This window comes from Vicia villosa, unplaced genomic scaffold (assembly GCF_029867415.1).
Source record: "Vicia villosa cultivar HV-30 ecotype Madison, WI unplaced genomic scaffold, Vvil1.0 ctg.002828F_1_1, whole genome shotgun sequence".
Lineage (NCBI taxonomy): Eukaryota > Viridiplantae > Streptophyta > Magnoliopsida > Fabales > Fabaceae > Vicia > Vicia villosa.
Genome location: NW_026706043.1, coordinates 123,785 through 134,193, shown reverse-complemented (window position 1 = coordinate 134,193; position 10,409 = coordinate 123,785).

The window sequence follows — 10,409 nt, the reverse complement described above, 5'->3', positions numbered from 1 at the left end:
AGAATCCACATCAAGTATTTCTGCAGGAGTTTTGTCTCCTCATCCCCCGCCAAGTGCGACAACGGGATCAAATCATGTAAAGATTTTATCAATTACAACATCTCAGGAGCGCCCAAAATTCGGGCATTCTTTGATATTTAAGTCTCTTTTACGCAGGAGAGGTCGAGATCTCAATCTCTCTCCCTCCAGATAAAAGAAACTTAAATAGGGGCATCTGTCATACCCTAATTTTTGACCCCCCTGAGATGACATACCTTCAGGATTGTTCATCAGGTCAAGACAAGTACCCAGAGCAGTCATTTCTCCATCTGGTACCTAATCGAGGATGCTCAAAGACAAGAAAGCTCAGGCAAAGGATCAATCAATACAAAGACTAGTCTCTAATACAATCATGGGGCTCAAAAACTTCACTTTTCTCATCTATGATTGATTAGACAATCTAGTCATATGAGTACAGGTTTACTCAGGTCACCAGACTAGGGTTTTGAGCCTATCAAGGACTGAAATCAGGGATCACATTTGGGAAACCCTAAAAAACCTCAGAGGGTCATTCAAAGACATCAATCATCTTCAAATAACTCATATTACAAGGTCTACTGGACATCACACTTCAATTCAAAGTCTACAGTCATTACTTTCACATGGTCGACAAATTAGGGTTTTGACCTAATTCACCAAGATAGTTGACTTCTGATCAGGGCATGAATCCAAAACTCAAGACATGATTCAAGGATCTCTATTACCTCCATATAATCCATTTATATCATCCATTTGGGGAGAAGATCTTATTTCTACACAAAAACCCAAAAAAATTCACTTTGTCAGGAAAAAGTCAACTGTGAAGGATCATCATTGACTTTTAAGGTTTTTGGTCAAAAAATGACTTTCAAAGATCAATATCATCAATATATGGATGTCAAAGTCATTTGGCCAAAGAAATTCAAAGAAATTCATCAAGGAGCGAAAAGTCGGGAATTAGGGTTTTTGAAGGCATGGTGAGATCTCAAAATTTCACCTACACAACTCAAAAAAACTTCCAACATGAAAGTTGTAGATCTTGCAAAATAAAACAACATCTTACAAAGGAACTTTTTTCAAAAGATCAACCATTTATGAAGTTTTGGAAATTTTGAAGTTTAGGTCATAAACACTTAGAAATTTTTCTAAGTGTTTTAACCTAGTTTTCATCCAACTTTGGGCTCATTTTTCACAAATTTCCTAAATGATTCTGAAGAAGACATAAACTAATGATTTGAAGTAGATGTTTAGGGCTTTCCAAATTGTGTTCAACCTTCTCCAAATTCAATTTGAGCTAGGAGTTATGCTTGTTCAAAGTTGGCCTCATGAAGTAAAATTATAGGTCATGGACACTTTTGGACTTTGCAAATTTTGTGCAAATAACCTCTCTTATGGATGCTACACGACCCATAACACATCTGAAACCATGCCATGCATTCATTTTCACCATGCCATAAGGATTGAAGAAGATTCTAAAAACAAGAACATGTGATTATGTAATGATTACATTTGTGAATTTATGGCAAATTGATGAATCACCCAAGGAATCTTCTCACCAACCAATTAGAGCTCATTTCTGGCTCAGAATTGTCCCCTAAGATCAAGCAAAATCGAGGGCTAGGGGATTGATCAAATGGAATCAAAATTCTCATCATTGCATAAGAGATATTTGCAAAATTCCTTCATGGCTAAGAAAGCAAATCAACTTCACTAAGGAAGCTCACTCCTCTGCAGCTATACTGATCCATTTGCCTATAAATACAGATGCATTCCTCATTCAAAAACACACCAAAGCAACCATATTCCTTGCTTTCTCTTTCTCTCCTCTTGTTCATTGTTTTTCAAAGTTCTTTGGCAAGAAGAATCGATTTCTTCAAACCAAAGCTTATCTTTGGGAAGTGAGCATTCTAACATCTCAAGGGAGGTCATTTGAGGTGATCCAAGCACCTGGATCACTTCTGTAGGTGGAGGAACACCATTGTTGCTCTCACTTTGGAGCATTTGCAGTTGGAGGTCCATGGAGTGATTCAGAAGGTTTCAAGGCAAGCCAATCATCCAGACACACTCCTCAGGTCATAGTGAAGCTAACCAGATGGCTGCAGCTCATCTGTAACTCAGGATTCAACAACCTCCATGTCCACTTGAAGCTCAAATCGAGGGAGGTCCATAGAACAATTCAGAAGGATTCAGGCTACAATAAGCATCCAGTTAGCATCATTGAGTCTCAGGGAAGCTATTGAGATCATTCATTCAAGCCCAGGTGCTCTCAATCATCCTCACGACCTCCATTTTCAGAGGTAAGTTTCTGAACTTCACCTCTCTAATTTAAGTACTCTTTGTGAAATAGCTCGATTCTATCTTGTTCAGCATCATCAGAGGATTGAAAACCCTCTATCATCATCCATTTATCTTTCAGTATAGTCATTTAATTTGATTTTGAAATTTTAGGGTTCTTCACGATTTCTGGTAAATTAGTTAGATGTAGTTAATATTAGTTCATGTTAGTTACATATTTAGAATCGTGAGTGAAATTAGAGCAAGTTTCGTGTTTACATCATGGCAAATGATTGAGAAATGAGTAAGTTCAGAAATTCAAATTCATGGAGCTTGAGGTTGAAGACGAAGATGGTGGTGGCGCGCAAAATTCAAATCTCAGGGCAGAGTTTATTTTATTTTGAGTGATATGCGTTTTATTAATGACTAAACAACTTGCCCTAGTGGCCACACATGCGCCCTTAGTATCATCATGCCACAAGTCTGGGGTTCGAATCCCCCTCGCCCCAGACTTTTTGATTCTTTTATTTTTTTAAGGATTTACAACTTGTTTTGAAACATGACCAAATGGAGGCAAGTCACTAACACTGAGCGCGCGTTGGCTCAGTGGTGTTGTTTTGGACTGGTAACCTCAAGGGCGTGAGTTCAAGCCTTGCTAGGACCAAAACCTATTTTTTATCACTTTTCTAACTTAATTCCTTCACAACTTTAACCAATTATTTAACTTATCAAATTAATTCATTTTGACTTCATTTTTTAAACACTTGTTGATTAATATATATATTTTATAAATAATAAAAAAAAACCATAAAAATATTATTTATTTCATGTATTTTAATTAGGTTTAAAATAATATGTTTTAAATGTTTTCTTAAATACTTTAAAATACATATATTCATTTTGTTTTAACCTAATTACTTTGTAAATAATGTTATGATAAAACCCTATTTATTTAGGTCTTAATTAGGTATAGATTTCATCTCTGCCTTAATTAAGTTGACTTTTGTCAATTTGCAAAATTGTTTTCAATCTCCGATTAAACAGACGATTAAGGTTTTCAAACAACAAAACCTTATATCATTTCAATCATTTTTTCAACTATTTTCATAAACAGTAAATCATTTTTAAGTGGGCCTCTAATAGAGTATAAGTCCCAAAAACCTTCTCTTCTTAGCTTGTTTTCAAAACTGTATTTTCAAAATCCTCTCTCTGTTTTCAAAACATTCTTCTGGTATTTGAAGGGCATTATTCCCGGTGAAACTCTTCAGATACCTATGTGACCTTTGTCCATCTTCACTTCTTCTGTTTTCAAAAAAAACCATTAACTGTTTATCATATACATTCAACTGTTATCAACAAAAACAACAAAAATACTGTTGAGGCTCTGTACATACTTCTTCAATGGCCTCCACTCCATCCAGGTTAGGCTTTACAAGCTTTCAATTTACAGTCTTTGTTTAAATTACTGTCAAATATAAAACTGTGCATATATTAGTTTAGAACTACGTTTGAGTATAAACCTTAGGACAGCTAAACTATATATATATATTAGGAATATGACCTAGGATTGAGAATGTCTTCCCGGTGAAGGCTCTTTCCTAATTAGAGATCTGTAGTTCAAACCCCCAAGATGAATTATTCCCGGTGAAACATCTTGGCAAAAACCTTAGAATCCAAATAAATAGGACACATCCACCCAAAGAGGAATTATTCCCGGTGAAACCTCTTACCCATTTGCTTAGAGCCAAAATAAGTTCAAAACTACATAAGCTTTCTCTTGTGCTACAACAAGGACCCTCGATTAGCCTCCTCTTGGGCTTTGTACAAGGACCCACAGGCTTCTTAAAAGCATTTCCAGCTTCCTCTTGAGCTTGTATACAAGGACCCATCAGGTTTCTTATAAACATAGGAACAGGTCTTTAGTCACCTTTTAGCCTACCCTGGTGAGTTTCTTCCAATTTAAAACCAGACTTTAAACAAGCTAAGTTTGTCTCAATTTCACATTGAGTACATTTTTGGAATGAGAGACATGGACAGTCTCTGTCACCCTTATCTTCATCAATCTTCCTTAGTAGAGTCTAGGATCCATGTTTGGTCATCCTCAACATTGAGTCAGCCTTCATCTTGGGCTTTAAACAAGAAGTCTCCACTAGATAATCTTCCTGCCAATCTTTTCATCCTTTAAATAATTAATGGAGTGCTACCCAAGTCAATCACTTTTAATCAAAACCCCTGGAAAGGGTTAGCCTCCAACATCTGTCTAAAATGTCAAAATCCCTGGAAAGGGTTAGCTTCCACACATTCCTTCATTTTAATCAAAATCCCTGGAAAGGGTTAGCCTCCAAAGTCAATTAATAAAAAGAAATGTCAAAAAATAATTTCATTCTCTTAGGAGATAATTTCCCCAAAGAGTCAAAACCCCTGGAAAGGGTCAGCCTCCAAAAAACATGATAAAAGTCAGTCTTTTAACAGACAAATTCACCAGCTGAGTCAAAATCCCTGGAAAGGGTTAGCTTCCAAAGAAAAACAGTCTTTTAATAAATAAAATCTCCTCAGTAGAGTCAAAACCAACAAAAATAGTTAGCCTCAACCTTGGGCTTCATACAAGGCACCCAAACAATAAAACTCCCCTGTCAAGAGTCAGCCTCAACCTTGGGCATTGTACAAGGCAGATAATAGAGTCTCCCCAGTGAGTTCTTCATCACTCAGTAGCCACAACCTTGGGCTTTGTACAAGGCAGATAAACCATATCTTTCATGTGTCAAAGATTCCTAACACTTAGGATCTTTCCCCATATAGTCATCCATACTTAATTCATTTAAGAGTCCGCCACAACCTTGGGCTTTGTACAAGGCAGAAAATAATGTTTTCCCTAGCAACAGTTAGCCACAACCTTGGGCTTTGTACAAGGCACACAAAATAGAGTCATTCATTCAATTATCCTCTAAAGTCAGCCACAACCTTGGGCTTTGTACAAGGCACACAAATAGAGTCTCCCTAAGTAGAGTCAGCCTCAATTCTGGGCTTTATACAGAACACAAAAATACCCTGTAATTAACCCCCAGTGGAGTCATCTCCCAGAGTCAATAATATTAATTAATCAATCAAAAAAAAGCCTCAAGCTTGGGCCTCATACAAGCCAGCTAAAGTCAAATCTTTTATACAGTAGATAGACATAGCTTATCTCCATAGAGAGATATTTTTACTACTCTACCACATTCAAACAAACAAACATTTCATTTCAATTTTAATCAAGTCTCCCATTTAGGATTTTGAAAGGCATGAGCTGGCAGTAAAACCCAGACATGTGGTAACTTTCCCTAATTTGGATGAGCATTTTTCTTTCATTTAAGAGGCATTTGACTGGTATACTTGCACATACACAAGTAAGGTCCCCCTCTTGAATGAAATGAATTCAGTTATTCTGTCACTCCTTTAAATGTTTGTGGTAGAATAGTACAAATACCTCTCTGTAGAGATAATTTCATGTCTCTTTACTGTAAACAGAGATTTAATTCCAAGCTTCAACCTTGAGCTTCAAGCAAGGCACCAAAAATAATTAATTTCCCTAGTTAGTTCCCCGAACTACATTAAGCTCTGACTTCCACTAGGGATATGTAGGCATGAGGTTCACAAGGAATCTCAGCGAGCTAATAAAATACCAAAATTAGTCAGTTTGTCTGTCTGTCTGTCTTTTAAAATCAATTCAATTCTCTCTCCTAATACAAAGGAGAAACTTTCCCAATCATAGCAATAAACACAATCACAATGACACAAAGAAGGTTCCTGTAGAGTACTACAGATATGTAGGGTGTTTAAACACTTCCCTATGTATAACCGACCTCCCGGACTCCAGAATTTCTAGTCTAGGTGTAAATCCCCACACTTAGCAAACTCCTAGGGTTTAGTTGAGATCTTTTTTCCCCTTTCCTACTCGTAGGACAAATAAGAAAGTTCGTGTGATATCGTAGGAAGAACTGAAACAAAATTCATCCCACCACGGGCGCATTCTCCTTCCAAATTTCGCGTGAAGGGTTTAGCGTGCCGTCCTCCCAAGTGAAACGGGGAGGTAAAGAAAACGACCACCACAGGATCCAAGTGTTAATGATATATAGTATGAAAAGTAAACATAAGGATACCATTACATGAAATTAATATTGTAACAACATTTGCAGTTCAATATAATTGGTAATAATAAAATTGTAGAGAAAAAAGCATCTGAAAGCACATATTATGTATGGTATTTTTTTAAAAAGATTAAGTGTTTAAGATTATTTATACTTTTTTTTAATAGAATATTAAGTGTTTAAAAATAGGTATAGTATTTTTTTTAAAATTATTTATTGATTCCTAATTATTACGTGAGTCGAAAAAAATAACTTGACAATTTTTGTTTGAAATATTTGCTCTAACATATACATTATAATTTTAAAAAATTATATATTAAGTATTTATAAAATAATATGTGACTTAATTTCTGGTTGTGATAAGTTTTATTTTGCTATTAAATTTGATGAAATAAACTAATAGTTTATTTGAAAATAGTTGATAACATCTAATAATTGCCCCTAAAAATTGGATTCTACTATATAGGTATAAAAAAAATACTTATTTACTTTTTTGCTGTTTAGAATTCCGGGAAATATGGTAAAGAGGACGTAATAAAAAAAAACAAAGGAGAACAAAAATATAAAAACACTGCATGGTATTGGTAAAGCTAAAAAAAGTAGTGTATGCATGTATTTTTTAAGTTAACGGATGGTTATAACATAAATGCATTTTTTTAGTTACAATACAAAGCGTTGTTCCAAATGTTTGGTAATTGCTTTGGTTACACCGTGGATAATAGGGAACAGTTATGATTGATTAAATAGGTGTCATTTATTGAAGAAATCTGGGGAAACTGAAGCGTGCAAGGTATAGTCACGATATATTTTGGACTATTCACATTACATCACTTTTACTGATTTCATTCCTCTTGCTTAGAAAAAAAACAGACATTTCTTCAAGAGATACTAAGAAATGAAGACACTGAGGGGTGGACGAAAGCCAACGCATGGGTGGATATCAGACGACGATGAAGGTGTCATGAGGTCAGAAACATTATTTCCTCCTCTATTTCAGTTGTTGGGATTTTTTCCAGCCCCGATCTATTTAGGTCTTAGGGTTTTTTGATTTATTCTGCATGATAAAATGGTTTTGTGTGAGTTTTAGAAAATGATGTGAATGGAGTAGAACCCTTACTATTTCTGAAATTCACGTTTCGGGATATTGTGAAAGTTTGACTTATCTTTGTTTGGCTGTTAGTGTTACTCATTATTTCCTAATAGTTTTCATTTTCGGTCCAGATTGTCATCTTATATATATTTTCAAGTTGTTAATCTTGAAATTTTAAGCTTATTTAAGTAAGACTTAGGGTTATTATTGTTTATTTCTCCTTCAAAACGTCCTAACGGAGTTACAACTGTTCTTCCAGTGAGGAGACAGCATTGATTGAGATAGAGAAACTCGTGAATGAGGTTGCAGATGGTTCTGAAAAACAATCTTGTGCCAGGTCTGTTAGAAAAGATAGGACAAAATCGAAGAAATCTGTTACATTTGCAGAAACTTCAAAGAATGCCCCTGTAGTTGTTTCCAATGTCGTCAACACAGCTGTTCCTATAAGGAATGTTAAGGTTGAACAACATGATGTCCCCCTTGTCTCTGGGAACGATAACCAACCAAATAGCAAAACCACTGAGAACTCCAACACTGTTGTTGAGAAAACAGTTGCAAACAAAGCAAGTGTCCTTGGTAAGAGAACAAATATGCAGGCTGAGTGCAGGACTGCCAACAAAAGAGCTGTTACAGACGGGAAACCAAAAAGAACTGTGAAACTTGCAAAAAAGGGCAAAAATGTTTCAAATGTTAGGATAAGAATGTGGGGGGGAAAGCCAACTTACTGCTGGGATATTGTTATAAAGAATTCAAGAGTAAAGAAGGATAATGTCCAGGTAAGCATGCTCGAAATTTACCTTGTATTTTAATACTCTGCTGATGTCAAGTGTTTGATCAATGGAATCTCTGTGTTGTTGCAGCATTTCCCTAAGCAGATAGCAATAGACTGCTTGGCAAGTACTGTGAAGGAGGTAACCATTAGAGATTGTGATTTGCTTCAACAATTCAAGTGTACTGTGAAGACGGCATATCGTAACGGGGTTCCAAGTCCATCTGAGAAATACATGACTAAAGGCTGGTACGCATATGTGAAGGCCAAAGGGTTCAAAAGAGGTGACAAACTTACATGTCAATTGGCCCGACATGGTACTTTCATTTATGTTACGATGAAGAAGAAATGATGGGTCTTGGAAATTTGTGGAAGAAACTTGCTAATCATTATGTTGTTTAAGTGTTTTCAGTATAAACTCTTTTTCCTTTATGTATGGGGGAATTTAAATCTTGTTGTTGGATGGCATTTTGTGTTGAACTTTTCCTGCAATGCTCCTTAACTCTATCAAAACTCAACTATCTTTTTTGTTTAAATTCTAATGGTTACATCTTTTTTATAATCCTGCTGTTATGGTATCTATAAGTTTATTTGTATGTTATGGATAACTATTTTGGCACCTAACTTTAATGTGAATCATATGTTTGGAATATGAAAACTATTATTTTGTTACAATGCTGTCATTTAGAATATGAATTCTTTTTTTACTGTATTTGTTAAGAAAGTGAAAAATATTTCAAAAATACATAAGTCCATACACTATTGGATATTTAAATAGATGTTTTTTATAATTAAATAAAAATATATGATTTAATTTATGTTGTATTGCGAGTAAAATAAGATTTATATTGAAACATATATAACAAAATTAAAAAAAGTAATAATGTATGGTTTACAATATATGTATACATGTTACAAAGTATAATGATGAATATTATTTTAATTTGTTTTGGTTTTTATGTCCTATAAAATAAAGGCCCATCAAGTTCCACGGCCCAAGCTGGAAGTGTATAGCTAAGAGCATATATAGGAAGTTTTTGAGAAATGAAAATATCTTGCTCTATTATCATTAAAACTTTGGAGATGGTGAAGTGGGGTGTACCATTTGTTCCTTCTCCTTCCAGCAGGTAAGTTGACAATGCATGCTTAATAGAAAATTTCTTCTGACATAAAAATAATTCAGATTTCTCTACTTTTGCATGCACTGAAAAACTTGATCTCAATTAGGGATGTATAGTTGATAACTAAGTATTTATTAAAGATTTTTGTTAGATCTGTACTAAGATGACTGCTGTTCTTAACAAAAAAAAAATAATGAATAGTTGTATTCGAAAAAATTTTGTTATAATTTGTAGAATAATTATACTGTTGTATATAATGTTTAAGTGATCCGGAAAGAGACTCCCTTGAGTGGGCACGTCAAATCATTAAAGAGTTCGACGAAGAGCAAGATAAAATGTTAAAAACTCTCATAAACGATGGATTTCTTACTGAAGAGGAATGCATGGCTGATTATAGTGGTGAAGTAAAGTGGAGGAAGCATGTCACAGAATCAAACATGCATGGACAAAATGCACTGGTAAATATCTTGAAAAATTTAATGTATTTATGTATATATTTGTACAACTCATTTACATATCATGCATGTTATAAATTCTGTAGAATATTCCTATGGAAATATCAAAGACGTGCTTTGGAAAGACGCAGAATGCAATAAGGATGGTAGATCTTGTTGATGGAAAAGGATATCACTGCGTAATTCTTAGGGCCGGAAGGAATGAGTATGAAATACATATTGGGCTTGGATGGTACTCTTTTGCAAGAGAGAAAAAACTTAATTCAGGAGACGTGCTGGAATTCTCAATGATTCCATTTTCAGATCTGATATTTGTTCAGTTAGTGAACAGGAATTGATGTTGCTGGTATGTTTTAATACGAAGGTACTGTGTTGGGTTGGTTGTTTTTTATCTTTATAGTTTGTGTTGGGTTGGATGTTTTTAATTTTTAGACTTTGTGTTGTGAATGGTATTTGTTTAAGAATATGGAATTTATGTTGACTGTGATTTAGTTTTACCTCTGTTAATTTCTATGAATGATGTTGCAAATGTTATATTGTTTGGTAACAAAGTGA